Genomic DNA, 14,167 nt, shown 5'->3' on the forward strand with positions numbered 1-14,167 from the left:
TACAGTAGCCAAGAGCAAAGACCAGACCTCTGTTTGGTAAAGATTAATTCTTCACTACACAGGGGTCATGGATCCCTTTGGGAATCTGATGAGAACTATTGATCTTGGGTATTTGGCAAAATTTTATTTAATAGTTCACATACTTATATAGATGTTTATTATATTTCTATTTTGTGAAATGATTGAAAGCTATTAAATCACATAATTCTAACAGTGTAATCTCCCAAGCCAGTAAATTCTAGGAAGGAAATGTACAAGGAGCTGTAAGAGTATATAAAAGAAGGACCCTGTCTAACCTGAAGGTTGGGGTAAAGAAGATCAGGTAATCAATGTTTAAGATCCGAAGGATGAGAAAAAATTAACTCAATAATAGGAGAAGGAATGGAGGAGAAGGAGGACTTTTCAGGCCTAAGGAAGAGTCAGTGCAAAGGCCCCAAGAGCCAATGAGGCTTAGTGCATTTAAGGACCTTACTGAAAACAAGACTGTTGTTGCAGAGAATAAAGAGAAATGGGAGAATGAAGTGAGAAAAGACTGGGGAAGCTTACTCACTCAGGTCTTGTGGGCCAAAGTATGTAGTTTAGTCTTGATGCTAAGAATAGTAAGTCACTGAAATGATTTAAACATATGTTTTGCCTGATCTGATTTGCATTACTCTGGCTATAAGAAGATGCATTTAGATGTGCTACTCTGGCTATAAAAAGGATAATTTCAATAATTGAAGAGAGAGATGATGGCAGCTTGGTTTTGGACCCAGGATCTTTAAATCTCTAAAAAATTGATGAGGACCCTAAAGTGCTTTTGTTTATGTGGCTTATATCTATTGATATTCACTGTATTTATAATAGAAATTGAGAAAAAATTAAATATGCTTTAGTTCACCTAAAGACTATAAATAATTAGTAATGAAAATAATATTTTTATGAAAAGTATATTTTTCAAAAAATATTAAGACTAGCATTGTATTACATTTTTACAAATCTCTTTAATGTCTGGATTAAGAAAAGACAGAGGATTCTCATGTCTGCTTCTGCACTCAATCTATTGTGGTTTGTTATTTTGGTTGACATATATGAGTAATATCTGACCTGGCACAAGTATATAGTTTGAAAGGGAAAGATATTTTAGTTTTTTGTTTTGTTTTGTTTTTTGAGATAGAGTTTGACTCTTATCGCCCAGGCTGTAGTGCAATGGTGTGATCTTGGCTCACTGCAACCTCCACCTCCCAGGTTCAAGCGATTCTCCTGCCTCAGCCTCCCCAGTAGGTGGGATTATAGGCACATGCCACCATGCCCAGCTAATTTTTGTATTTTTATTAGAGGTAAGGTTTCTCTGTATTGGCCCGGCTGGTCTCAAACTCCTGACCTCAGGTGATCCACCCACCTCGGCCTCCCAGAGTGCTGGGATACAAGCATGAGCCACTGCACTTGGCCGGGAAAGATATTTTAATACCATTTTCAGGTAGTTGCAGTTTCTTGAAGATTAGTTGCAGTATAGTGTCTGAAACCTTATCAGTGAACTTCCTCTGTTATTTTACTAAAATCCATTGGTCTCAGTTTGTTTCAAGAAATTATACTGGAACAATTGGATATCCATGTGCAAAACAATGAACCTCAACTGTTACACTGCACTGTATAGCAAAAATTAACTTGAAATGGATCATAGGCCTAAATCTGAGTTAAAGTTTATAAAACTAATAGAAAATGTGCCGAAAATAATCATTGTGACTTTGGGTTAGGCAGAGATTTCTTAGCTAAGACACAGAAAAATGAACCATTAAAGAAATAACATAAATTGGACTTCTTCACTCTTTTAAACTTCTGCTTTTCAAAAGACACTTACAAAATGAGCAGGAACCAGGTACAGTTGTCCATGTCTATAGTCCCAGCTACTCAGGAAGCTGAGGTGGGAGGATTGCTTAAGCCCAGGAGTTCAGGGCTATAGTGCCTATGAAAAACCACTGCTTAAGAACAGCCTGGCCAACATGGCTAAAACCCCATCTCTACTAAATTTGTTTTTTTAATAGAGATGGGATTTCAGCCATGTTGGCCAGGATGTTCTTTAACTCCTGACCTCAGGTGATATGCCCACCTTGGCCTCCTAAAATGCTGGGATTACAAGCGTGAGCTACTGCACCTGGCCTCAACAAGATTATTATTATGTCTTATATAGCAAAAATGGTCTTATGTTCTGGTTTTATCCTATCAATTCAATAATTTGTTCTATGTCAGGTTCAGCACACACAGGTACTTGATAGTGCTGGTTGTCAGGCAGAAATTGGGTTTGAATCTAGTATCTTCTGTGCCCACCTACTGGAACTATAGCAGTCTTAGTGCATTTGCATCCTTCTGGTTTAGGTTTTATTTTATTTACTTAGATTTTTATTTGAGTAAAATTTATATGCAGTGAAATTCATAGATTGTAAGTGTACTCTTAGGTGAGTTTTGACAAATGACTTTTGTGTAACCTACTTCAATTTCAAGGTACCCAACAGTTTCATAATCTGAGAGAGTTCCCTCATACTCCTTTCTAGTCTGTACCCATCCCCATATGCAATTACTGTTCTGATTTGTCACCAAGACTAGTGTTGCCTATTCTTGAACTTCATATAAATGTGGTCATATAGTATATATTCTTTTGTGTCTGTTTTCTTTCAATCAGTATACTGTTTTTAAGATTTATCCATGTTGTGTGTATCAGTAGTTCTCTTATATTGCTAAATATATTTCATTATATTAGTACACTACAATTTGTTTATCCATTCATTTATTGATAGGTATTTGGATTGTTTCCAATTTTGGCCTATTATGAATAAAACTACTGTAAACAGTTTTGTATAAGTCTCTTTTTGGTATGTATTTTTATTTCTCTTAGGTACATGCCTAAGAGTGGAATTTGTTGGATCAAAGAGTAAGTGTATTTTTAACTTTAAAAGACACAGTCAAGCAATTCGTCAAAGTGGTTGTCCCAGTAGGAATACTCATTTTTACTAATATTGACAAATATGTTTAAAGAAATGTCTCAGTAATGTAATGTCTTCATGGCCTTTTTTTTTTAATCGTTGGATTATTTTAGTAAGTTTGAAGCACCTTAAGTCAAAATTCTTACAGCAATAAAGAAGGAAGAGCTATGGAATCATTGCTCAATTTGTTGGATTATTCCTAGTAGCTCAAATTGAAACCATAGTATTGAGATGGTTTGAAAACTAGTTACAGGGGAAAATGCTGAAAAAAATTGTTCAAATAGATTCTATGGGGATATGTTTAGTTTGAACATATTTTTATTTTCATCATTCCATTGATTTATCCTGGAAAGTGTATAAGTAATTAAGATTTGTTGATTACCAGTAGATATATTTTGTGGAATCATTTGCTCATCCCCAGCAAATGGTGATACCTATAATCTATATTATTAAATGAGAATGAGCAATAGAGTTAAAGTAATTAAAAATAGCTGAGTATTAGTTGCTATATTTTCAGGAAGAAGAAAGAAAAAAAAAAGGCTGAGTAAGAGCCTGGGCACAGTGGCTCACGCCTGTAAACCCAGCACTTTGGGAGGCTGAGGCAGGTGGGTCACCTGAGGTCAGGAGTTCGAGACCAGCCTGAGCAATATGGTGAAACCCCATCTCTATTAAAAATAAATAAAATAAATTAGCCAGGTGTGATGGCGTGTGCCTGTAGTCCCAGCTACTCTGAAGGCTGAGACAGGAGAATTGCTTGAATTTGGGAGGCAGAGGTTGCAGTGAGCTGAGATTGCACCACTGCACCCTAGCCTGGGCAACAGAGCAAGACTGCATCTCAAAAAAAAAAAAAAAACAGCTGAGTAATTAAGATTCTTTATTTTGCCTTAGACATTGAAAGAGAAGAGAAATGAAATTCTAACTGTAAGAATATAAGTAAGGGGCCAGCACAGTGAGGCACAACTGTAATCTCAGCACTTTGGAAGGCCAGGGCTGGCAAATCACTTGAGACCAGGAGTTCGAGACCAGCCTGGGCAACTTGGTGAGACCCTGTCTCTACAGAAATTTAGCTAGGTGTACTCACCTGTAGTCCCAGCTATCTGGAAGGCCGAGGTGGGAAGTTGAGACTGCAGTGAGCCATGATTGTGCCACCGCACTCCAGGCTGGGTGGACAGAGCAAGACCCTGTTTCAATTAAAAAAATATATGTGTGTGTGTGTGTGTGTGTGTGTGTGTGTGTGTGTATAGATTTATATGGCCTTAGAATACCAGTAATTTTAGGGAAATCTTGAGCTAAGTGAAACATGACGTTTTGGTTTTTTTTTTTAATTGCATTTTAGGTTTTGGGGTACATGTGCAGAACATGCAAGATAGTTGCATAGGTACACATGTGGCAGTGTGTTTCGCTGCCTTCCTCCCCTTCACCCACATTTGGCATTTCTCCCCAGGCTATCCCTCCCCGGCTCCCCCCCCCCGCCGCTGTCCCTCCCCGGCTCCCCTCAGTAGACCCCAGTGTGTAGTACTCCCTCCCCTGTGTCCATGTGTTCTCATTTTTCATCACCCGCCTATGAGCGAGAATATGCGGTATTTCATTTTCTGTTCTTGTGTCAGTTTGCTGAGAATGATGTTCTCCAGATTCATCTATGTCCCTACAAAGTACATGAACTCATCATTTTTGATTGCTGCATAATATTCCATGGTGTATATGTGCCACATTTTCCCAGTCCAGTCTATCATCGATGGGCATTTGGGTTGGTTCCAGGTCTTTGCTATTGTTAACAGTGCTGCAGTGAACATGCATGTGCATGTGTCCTTATAGTAGAATGATTTATAGTCCTTTGGATATATACCCAGTAATGTGATTGCTGGGTCAAATGGAATTTCTATTTCTAAGGCCTTGAGGAATCGACACACTGTCTTCCACAATGGTTGAACTGATTTACACTCCCACCAACAGTGTAAAAGTGTTCCTATATCTCCACATCCTCTCCAGCATCTATTGTCTCCAGATTTTTTAATGATCGCCATTCTAACTGGCGTGAGATGGTATCTCAGTGTGGTTTTGATTTGCATCTCTCTAATGACCAGTGATGATGAGCATTTTTTCATGTTTCTTGGCCCCAGGTATGTCTTCTTTTGTAAAGTGTCTGTTCATATCGTTTGCCTACTTTTGAATGGGCTTGTTTGTTTTTTTCCTGTAAATCTGTTTGAGTTCTTTGTAAATTCTGGATATCAGCCCTTTGTCAGATGGGTAAACTGCAAAAATTTTTTCCCATTCTGTTGGTTGCCAATTCAATCTAGTGACTGTTTCTTTTGTCGTGCAGAAGCTGTGGAGTTTGATTAGGTCCCATTTGTCTATTTTGGCTTTTGTTGCCAATGCTTTTGGTGTTTTGGTCATGAAGTCCTTGCCTACGCCTATGTCCTGAATGGTTTTGCCTAGATTTTCTTCTAGGGTTTTTATGATGTCAGGTCTTATTTTTAAGTCTTTAATCCATCTGGAGTTAATTTTAGTGTAAGGTGTCAGGAAGGGGTCCAGTTTCTGCTTTCTGCCCATGGCTAGCCAGTTTTCCCAACACCATTTATTAAACAGGGAATCCTTTCCCTATTGCTTGTTTTTGTCAGGTTTATCAAAGATTGTATGGTTGTAGATATGTTGTGTTGCCTCCGATGCCTCTGTTCTGTTCCATTGGTCTATATCTCTATTTTGGTCCCAGTATCATGCTGTTCTGATTACTGTAGCCTTGTAGTATAGTTTGAAGTCCGATGGTGTGATGCCCCTTGCTGTGTTCTTTTTGCTTAGAATTGACTTGGCTATGCAGGCTCTCTTTTGGTTCCATATGAAGTTCATGGTGGTTTTTTTCCAGTTCTGTGAAGAAAGTCAATGGTAGTTTGATGGGGATAGCGTTGATTCTGTAAATTACTTTGGGCAGTATAGCCATTTTTACGATATTGAGTCTTCCTAACCATGAACCTGGAATGTTTCTCCATCTGTTTGTGTCCTCTCTTATTTTGTTGAGCAGTGGTTTGTAGTTCTCCTTGAAGAGGTCCCTTATGTTCGTTGTTAGTTGTATTCCTAAGTATTTTATTCTCTTTGTAGCAATTGTGAATGGCAGTTTGTTCTTGATTTGGCTCTCTTTAAGTCTGTTATTGGTGTATAGGAATGCTTATGATTTTTGCACATTGATTTTATATCCTGAGACTTTGCTGAAGTTGCTTATCAGTTTCAGGAGATTTTGGGCTGAGGCGATGGGGTCTTCTAGGTATACTATCATGTCATCTGCAAATAGAGACAATTTGGCTTCCACCTTTCCTATTTGAATACCCTTTATTTATTTTTCTTGCCTGATTGCTCTGGCTAGAACTTCCAGTACTATACTGAATAGGAGTGGTGAAAGAGGGCATCCTTGTCTAGTGCCGGATTTCAAAGGGAATGCTTCCAGTTTTTACCCATTCAGTATGATATTGGCTGTTGGTTTGTTGTAAATAGCTTTTATTACTTTGAGATATGTTCCGTCAATAGCGAGTTTATTGAGGGTTTTTAGCATAAAGTGCTGTTGAATTTTGTCAGATGCCTTCTCTGTGTCAATTGAGATAATCATGTGGTTTTTGTTTTTGGTTCTGTTTATGTGGTGAATTATGTTTATAGACTTGCGTATGTTGTACCAGCCTTGCATCCCCGGGATGAATCCTACTTGATCATGATGGATAAGTTTTTTGATGTGCTGCTGCAATCGGCTTGCCAGTATTTTATTGAAGATTTTTGCTTTTATGTTCATCGTGGATATTGGCCTGAAGTTTTCTTTTCATGTTGAGTCTCTGCCGGGTTTTGGTATCAGTATGATGTTGGTCTCATAAAATGATTTGGGAAGGATTCCCTTTTAATGGATTATTTGGAATAGTTTCAGAAGGAATGGTATCAGCTCCACTTTGTGTGTCTGGTAGAATTCAGCTGTGAACCCATCTGGACCTGGGCTTTTTTTCTGTGGTAGGCTGTTAATTGCTGCTTCGACTTCAGACCTTGTTATTGGTCTATTCATAGTTTCAGCTTCCTCCGGTTTAGGCTTGGGAGGACACAGGTGTCCAGGAATTTATCCATTTCTTCCAGGTTTACTAGTTTATGTGCATAGAGTTGTTTGTAATATTCTCTGCTGATGGTTTGAATTTCTGTGGAATCTGTGGTGATTTCCCCTTTATCGTTTTTTTATTGCATCTATTTGGTTGTTCTCTCTTTTCTCTTTATCAGTCTGGCTAGTGGTCTGTCTATTTTGTTGATCTTTTCAAAAAACCAGCTCTTGGATTTATTGATTTTTTGAAGGGTTTTTCGTGTCTCTATCTCCTTCAGTTCAGCTCTGATCTTAGTTATTTCTTGTCTTCTGCTAGGTTTTGAGTTTTTTTGATCTTGCTCTTCTAGCTCTTTCAATTTTGACGATAGGATGTCAATTTTGGATCTCTCCACTCTTCTCATATGGGCACTTATTGCTATATATTTTCCTCTAGAGACTGCTTTAAAATGTGTCCCAGAGATTCTGGTATGTTGTTATTCGTTCTCATTGGTTTCAAAGAACTTCTTTATTTCTGTCTTCATTTCATTGTTCATCCAGTCAACATTCAAGAGCCAGTTGTTCAGTTTCCATGAAGCTGTGCAGTCCTGAGTTAGTTTCTGAATTTTGAGTTCTAACTTGATTGCACTATAGTCTGAGAGACTGTTTGTTATTATGTCAGTTGTTTTGCATTTGCTGAGGAGTGCTTTACTTCCAATTATGTGGTCAATTTTAGAGTAGGTGTGATGTGGTGCTGAGAAGAATGTATATTCTGTGGATTTGGGGTGGAGAGTTCTGTAAATGTCTATCAAGTTTGCTTATTCCAGGTCTGAGTTCAAGTCCTGGATATCCTTGTTAATTTTCTGTCTGGTTGATCTGTCTAATATTGACAGTGGAGTGTTAAACTCTCCCGCTATTACTGTGTGGGAGTCTAAGTCTCTTTGTAAGTCGTTAAGAACTTGCCTTATATATCTGGGTGCTCCTGTATTGGGTCCATATATATTTAGGATCGTTAGCTCTTCTTGTTGTATGGATCCTTTTACCATTATGTAATGTCCTTTGTTGGTTTAAAGTCTATTTTATCAGAGATGAGAATTGCAACTCCTGCTTTTTTTTGCTCTCCATTTGCTTGGTAAATCTTCCTCCATCCCTTTATTTTGAGCCTTTGTGTATCCTTGCATGTGAGATGGGTTTCCTGGATACAGCACAGTGATGGGTTTTGGTTTTTTATCCAATTTGCCAGTCTGTGTCTTTTTATTTGTGCATTCAGCCCATTTACATTTAGGGTTAATATTGTTATGTGTGAATTTGATCCTGCCATTTTGATGCTAGCTGGCTGTTTTGCCCGTTAGTTGATGCAGATTCTTCATTTTGTTGATGCTCTTTAGCATTTGGTATGTTTTTGGAATGGCTGGTCCTGGCTGTTCCTTTCTATGTGTAGTGCCTCTTTCAGGAGCTCTTGTAAAGCAGGCCTGGTGGTGACAAAATCTCTCCGTACTTGCTTGTTCGCAAAGGATTTTATTTTTCCTTCACTTATGAAGCTCAGTTTGGCTGGATATGAAATTCTGGATTGAAAGTTCTTTTCTTTAAGGATGTTGAATATTGGGCCCACTCTCTTCTGGCTTGTAGAGTTTCTGCTGAGAGATCTGCTGTGAGTCTGATGGGCTTCCCTTTGTGGGTGACCCAACCTTTCTCTCTGACTGCCCTTAGTATTTTCTCCTTCATTTCAACCCTGGTGAATCTGACGATTATGTGCCTTGGGGTTGCTCTTCTTGCGGAATAGTTTTGTGGTGTTCTCTGTATTTCCTGGATTTGAGTGTTGGCCTGCCTTGCTAGGTTGGGGAAATTTTCCTGGATAATATCCTGAAGAGTATTTTCCAGCTTGGATTCATTCTCTTTGTCACATTCTGGTTTTACAACAGTACCTCACAGTTTAATTGCTCTATGCATTTATTATTAGCTATTATTAATGCAGAACAAGGGGACAAAAAGCTCACAAACACTCTACACAATTTCAGAAGATGCATTGCAGGGGAGAGAGAGACTGAGATGGATCAACAGTATGCTAGGGTCTTGGTGGACGCTTTCCTGGGGGAGGTGGACCTCTAATACCTGGTGGAGGGGGTCTCTTTCCAGGAGGGGGCATACCTATTGGCGTCCCTCGAGCAGGGGTAATCCCAATTGGTGGGCCCATGGGTGGTCTCATACCAGGTGGAGGAGCCATAATGCCTGGAGGTGGGGTTGTTCTCCCGACAGGTGGGTACTGTGTTGGGGTTCCAGCAATGCTGGCAGTCGCAGCAACAGCAGCAGCTGCTACAGTGCCTCTTCCCTGTGGAGTCATTACCTGCTGGGATGGGCCCCCAACTCCTTGGACAGGGCCTGCTAATCCAGCAGGGGCCTGGGGAATTAGCACACCAGCTGGTACTTCTCTACCAGCTGCCCTACCAACCAACCCCAGGGCCTCCTGCAGTTTCAGCAAGTGGTACCCGAGCAATGCCAGTATCTTTGGGGGCTGACCCCCAATAACATGAATACCAAGTTCTCCCCACATAGCAACACCAGACCCAAAACCCGCTTTTCTTCATGCTCTGGTTGCTTCACATTCTTTGGTTTGATCTTTCTGAACTCATCACAATCACAGAAGATCAAATTCATATGCTTGTCACAAGCCTTAAAGGTGCCAGTGAAGATTCGGCCATCTTGTAGGATGCATCGCATTCCATAGTCAATGTGCTGCAGCATCTTGCTACTCTTGCCCACAGTCGTGATTGCTGTTCCACCAAAGCCTATGTCCACAGTTAAAACTTGATGCTTCTGAAAACCTAGGGGAAGGCTCTAGATAAAGGTATGATGCAGGTTCTCCTAGAAACAATGCAAGCTGGCCAGAAGCTTCAAAGAGCAGATGGAGCCTGGTTTTTGCTTGGAATCAAGATTCCTCGCTATTCCAATATGGCTTTAACCACCTCTTGGTGTCTCAGCTAAGAATGCCTGCCTCAGTTCAGCCTGGAAATCCACCACAGGTACTTGCTGCTGCTGAGAACGCCTCGGGCACAACTGACACTCTTGGTTGCTCACGAGGCAGTCCTTCTACGTTTGACTTCGACCTCCGCCTCTGGTACGTGCTGTTCTGTAGTCCGTCTCAGGTGTAAGCAATCCCTTGCTCACTCCATCGCGTCACTGACCACTCCTCATACCAAAGCATCAGACATCTCCAGCGGCCGCTCCACTCTGCGCAAGACTCGCTGCCACAGCTCAACATGATGTTTTTAAAATATACTTTAAGTTCTTGGTTACATGTGCAGAACGCGCAGATTTGTTACATAGGTATACATGTGCCATAGTGGTTTGCTGCACCCATCAACCCGTCATCCACATTAGGTATTTCTCCTAATGCTATCCCTCCTCTATCCCTCCAAACCCTGACGGGCCCCGGTGTGTGATGTTCCCCTCCCTGTGTCCATGTGTTCTCATTAGCTAGGGTTCCATGTCAGAGGCTGAAATTGTACTGAATTTAGGAGATATGTTGTATTTTATTACTTAAGAATGCTTACAAGTCTACTAAATTTTACTATGTACAAAGTGAAGTGTTAAAATGGAACAGTACTAGGAAAATTGAGCATTATTGAGTATATATATGAAAGACTTAATTTTATATTGAGATTTTAGAGGAATATGGATTATCTAATTGAATATACGTGAACATTCGAATTCTATTACAAAACAATACCCAATAAGGAAAATTATCCTGTGACAGAAATGGTTCTCAGTATGAATAATTTCAATATAGCACAATTTCTATATAATAAAAAATTTAGTTATTTTTTGTGCATACATTAACATTTGACTTGTATTTATCCCAGCTACACCCCTCCCCTTAGGGATTTGCAGGGAATGACAAATCAAACGTGTTAATTTATTTGTTTTGTGGGGAAGTTTTTTGTTCTCCTAATAAAATGAATTAGTTTATTATGCAATATGTGTATTATTTGGTAAATATATAAACAAGAGTATCACCCATAATCCTTACACTTTAAGATGATTATTGTTAAATTAACATGTTAGTGTCCTTTGATCTGAAATGACTTATCCATCCATGTGTTCCTCTGTGCACACACACATGCCCAAATAAGTTTTGTTTGTAAGTATTTTTATTACCATTTAAATAAATCGTAAGATAAAATTAAAACATTTAACATTAATCATAGAAAATACAGAGAAGTCGAAAGAACGTTAAAAATCATGTGTTTGGGGGAAAGGAGAAGAAAAAAAAGAAGGAAGTAAGTATTTTAAATATCCTCCCAGAGATTACCATTTCAGTAATACTAGTAATATCTGAGTTTCACGTATATCATATTCTTGCCCAAAGTCTCCATTCATCATCTGGTAATGATTTTGGTCACTGTTTATCTCACTGATAGCTACTCACATGTTTTTGAAGTGAACAAAGTTTGAATTTCGCTTATATCCCACCACCACCTCCCTCTCATATAATTGCTAGTCATTTCAAATTTTGCAATTCCCCAAAAGTGCAGTGTTCTTTTATATATCTGTGTCTTTGTATATAATTTTCTACTTACCTGGAAAACCCCTCCACAAACACCTGTTGTCCCTTACCTATTCTCTGCCTTTATCTACCCAATCTTCAAGATTCAGCTCAAGTTGAGCTAGGATATAAGTCCTCCCAGATCTTTACCTTCTCTCTCTTAAACCACTCTGAACATGTACCCAGAGCATGCAGTAGATGCCCTTGTCATAGCACTGATAAGCTACTATAGTTGTTTGTGTATTTGTCCCTCTCTCCCATTAGATTGTGAGTTCCTTGAGGGCAGCACTGTGTTTTGTTCATTTCATGTTTCCAGTGTCAAGTATAGTAGTTGATACTTTTTCTGAATTAATGAATGGACAGATAATTTGAAGAAAACTATCAAATAGCATATATAGGGTAGGAGGCAAGAAAGCATTGAGTTATTGCTAGTATTACCTATACATACATACATGTTCTGTACTCAGAATGAATGATAACCATTTCAAAGACCACACATTTCACATGAAAAACATACAGAGTCTGATTTGTGAGCAGTCCTCAAATTTTATACATTTGGCTTTTATTAATTCAAACTAGGATGGTCCCCCTGGAAGTGGATCCTGTATGCAGAATTTTGACTCTTGTTGAACAAATGTACATTTCAAGCCATTATATAGTGGCACTGCCAGCCAGTTAACAGTTCAGTTTCAATGATGTCAGCATCTTTATCTTCACAGCAGCATATGTTTGTGCAATTATTTGACTATTTTATTGCATTTTATCCTTATTCTATAAAATAATAGACACTGGGAAAATTAAAATACTGGTAGTGATAAGCAGCAATCTAGAGAAAAGATGGAAATCATTAGGCACACTGAAATGACCCTTTCTCTGTCTCTTTTTTTTTTTTTTTTTTCCGAGACAGTCTCTCTCTGTTGCCCATGCTGGAGTGCAGTGGCATGATCTCAGGTCACTGCAACCTCTGCCTCCTGAATTCAAGCAATTCTCCCTGCCTTAGCCTCCTGAGTAGCTGGGATTACAGGCATGAGCCACCACGCCCAGCTAATTTTGGCATTTTTAGTAGCGATGGGTTTCACGGCATTGGCCAGACTAGTCTCGAACTCCTGACCGCAGGTTATCCACCTGCCTGGTCCTCCCAAAGTGCTGGTATTGCAGGGGAAAGCCACCATGCCCGGCCGAAAGTGACCCTCTCTTAATTAAGCCTTGATTAAGCACCGAATTAAAAGTGCATGTGTTGCACAACCACGCGGCCCTCCCCAGCCAGCTAGGCGCCCTCCCCTACCTCTCCTGGCCTCCCGACTCTTACCTCGGAGACCCCCAGATGGTGAATTCTGCGGCTAGGGCGAGCAGGTGCCACAGCAACTGCCTGCGAAATCAACGGGAGGAGGAGGAAGAAGAGGAGGATAAGGAGAACACGTCAGCGGCCAACCACTCGGAGGAGGAGAAGGAGGAGCTGAAGAACCCCCCACCACCGCCCCGGGCCCGGACCAGCCCAGACAAGGACGAGGGCGACCTTCTCTTCCTAGAGTAGAAGGCTGAGGGGGAGAAGGAGCGCCAGGTGGCGAATAACGCCCGGGAGCGGCTGCAGGTCCTCGACATCAACAAGGCCTTTAAGGATCTGGGGTGCATGTGTGAACTGCACCTCAACAGCAAGAAACCTCAGACCAAACTGCTGATTCCTCACCAGGCAGTCTCAGTCATCCTGAACTTGAAGCAACGAGTGCGAGAGCGGAACCTGAACCCCAAAGGCTGCCTGTTTGAAACGGCGAGAAGAGGAGAAGGTGTCGGGCGTGGTCGGAGACCCCCAGATGGTGCATTTCGTTGCCCACCGAGGCCTGAGCGAAGCCCACAGTCCCGCCGGGCACTTGTGAAAGTAAACAAAACCAGAAAGCAAGCAACAAAACATACAGTTTGTCAGAAAAGAAAAAAAAAATGCCTTAACTGTGAAATGTGGAGAAATCGAAACATACCACTCCAGGGAGATACTGTGGAAACCTGGCTTATTCTTCAAAAGCCACCAGCAAATTGTGCCTACGTGTAATTTTTTTTTAAAAGGAAAATAACATTAGTTATAAGTTTTTTTTTTCTTAATGTAGGTGAAAATTAGCAAGGATGCTGCCTTTGGTCTCTGGGGGTTTTTTTTTTTTAAGCTTTTTTTTTGGCATATGTTTTGTAAGCAGCAAGTTTTTTTGTATAAAAGTTCCATGTGTCTCGCTACTTCTGCTGTTTCTAGACTGAGCATTGCATTTCCTGGTCAACCTGATGATTAAACGTTGTATTTTGAAAAAAAAAGTGCATGTGTAAGATGTTGGAAATATATTAAAGATTGTTTCTTTTAAAAAGAATGTAATTATGGATTTTTAAAATATTTTAGCCAGTGTTGAAATCTATTGATCGTCTTCTGCCTTTACAACTTTTATATACATTCAGTAAGAAAAGTAGAGATTACCTGACCGGGCACGATGGCTCATACCTATAATCTCAGCACTTTGGGGGGCCGAGGCAGGCGGATCATGTCAGGAGATCGGGACCATCCTGACTAACAGAGTGAAAGCCCGTCTCCATTAAAAATACAAAAAATTAGCCAGGTGGGGTGGCACATACCTGTAGTCCCAGCTACTCAGG

The 14,167-nt window shown here is 40.2% G+C and overlaps 1 protein-coding gene and 3 pseudogenes across 47 annotated transcripts in view; 2 read left to right on the forward strand and 2 right to left on the reverse strand.

Moving 5' to 3' along the window:
• BTRC (beta-transducin repeat containing E3 ubiquitin protein ligase) overlaps positions 1–14,167 on the forward strand; it is a 205,379-nt gene that overhangs the window by 70,579 nt on the left and 120,633 nt on the right. The window lies entirely within an intron of this gene.
• On the reverse strand, positions 8,908–9,957 carry LOC103796791 (small nuclear ribonucleoprotein-associated protein N pseudogene; annotated as a pseudogene).
• On the reverse strand, positions 9,809–10,166 carry LOC108594189 (SNRPN upstream reading frame protein pseudogene; annotated as a pseudogene).
• LOC144578733 (transcription factor XE1.1-like) lies at positions 12,736–13,564 on the forward strand (annotated as a pseudogene).

This window comes from Callithrix jacchus, chromosome 12 (assembly GCF_049354715.1).
Source record: "Callithrix jacchus isolate 240 chromosome 12, calJac240_pri, whole genome shotgun sequence".
Taxonomy (NCBI): Eukaryota; Metazoa; Chordata; class Mammalia; order Primates; family Cebidae; genus Callithrix; species Callithrix jacchus.